At 42.4% G+C, this 1,544-nt stretch overlaps 1 pseudogene; it reads right to left on the bottom strand.

The window, feature by feature from the left end:
- Window positions 1-361: 361 nt before the first annotated feature.
- LOC142383059 (5S ribosomal RNA) lies at window positions 362-480 on the bottom strand (annotated as a pseudogene).
- Between the last annotated feature and the right edge of the window lie 1,064 nt (window positions 481-1,544).

The raw sequence follows: 1,544 nt of genomic DNA, 5'->3' as shown, positions 1-1,544 counted from the left end.
CAGATTGGGAGCTATATTCAAATGCAGCTGAATATAGGCAAGGCAATTTAATTTATAGAGCACAATTCGTACACAAGGTAATTCAAAGTGCTTTACAGCTACATACAATCACAAGAAGGCAATAAAATCATTAAAAAGAAATACAAAATAAAAACACATTAAAAATAATCATTAATTAATTGATTTAAAAGTGAAGAGTGCAGATAAAACACTTTCAGGTGTCATATGCACAGCTAAATAGAACTGTTTTCAGCCTGGATTTAAACATTGTCAGAGCTGAGGGCTGTCTCACATCTTCTGGAAGACTGTTCCAGATTTTAGGAGCATCAAACTGAAACGCAGCCTCAGCTCGTTTAGTCAGAGCTTACAGCACCTGTTATTCCCAAGCAGTCTCCCATCCAGGTACTAACCAGGGCCGACCCTGCATGGCTTCTGAGATCGGACGGGATCAGGTGTGCTCAGGGCTGTGTGGCCGTAAGGCCTAGAAAAAAATTTTGGTTCCGGTTTCCTACCGACCCTGTCAATTTACGTGCGACCCAAATTAGGCGGGGGAAAAAAAAGAACACGTATACATTTTTTTTAATGCAAACTATAATTCCGTTTTTGTACAGCACCTCTTCATCCTGTACAAGGATGAGCGCATGCTCTCGTGAAAACAACGACTTCACGTGAGATCTGCATGCAGACTGGGTCGGTAGCGCGTGTTATATGGTTGCGGGAGAAAGATGGATGTATGCGTGGTCTCCATTGTTTTTCCATGCAATAGCGTGACAAACAAAATTGTAAGATTGGGTAGGAAATCTTTGGAAAAAAATGTCCTTGAAGAAGTCAAGCAGTGCACTTGTTCATTTGTGTCAGCAGCCGGTGTTCAGTCGATTTCTCCTACTTGTCGAGAATTGTTACTTTGTGGTTTTGCGCGTGCGCCGAGCAAAGTTTCGTTTTCACGCCCATAATGTTTTGCAAAAAATCAGATATTTTTCATATCATATATCATACTATCATTATCATTTATATGAATATATATATAGGCTACATAATATATAAAAAAAAAATTTCAATTGTTTTGTGTTAGGCAGAATAGTAGAAGCTACATGTTAGTCACAACGTTAACTTGAATAGCCATCGACCTTCTGCTCAACAGTCCCACAAACACAAACAAGCTGCGTGCATTGACTTCTTCTTGTCGGATGCACTGGAGAAGCAGCAGAAAGAGTCTGGGCTGTTTACTGCCCAACATGCACAGGCAGTAGTCGGCTGTATGGAATGCTCTAAACCCAGAGTGATCTACTCCATGCGCCTTCTCTCGCCACCAGGCCACACTGGCAGAGTTCCTGTCAGATGGATTATACATGTGGGAGTTACATCCTGGAGCCCAAACATCAGCTTTCATCTACTGTGCAGATCAGGCTGTCTCTCTCGTGTGGTGATCCCATAGAGCTGGCCTACTACCGGGCACCTTTTGGGAGGCAAGATCTTTGTGCACATTGTGGCGAGCCTCAAGGCACCACCTGCCCAGCCCTGTTATTGAAATTTAAAATGGTCTT

The sequence above is a fragment of the Odontesthes bonariensis genome, chromosome 6 (assembly GCF_027942865.1).
Source record: "Odontesthes bonariensis isolate fOdoBon6 chromosome 6, fOdoBon6.hap1, whole genome shotgun sequence".
Lineage (NCBI taxonomy): Eukaryota > Metazoa > Chordata > Actinopteri > Atheriniformes > Atherinopsidae > Odontesthes > Odontesthes bonariensis.
The sequence above is the reverse complement of the archived record's forward strand: the minus strand, read 5'-3'. Positions and strand labels throughout refer to the sequence as shown.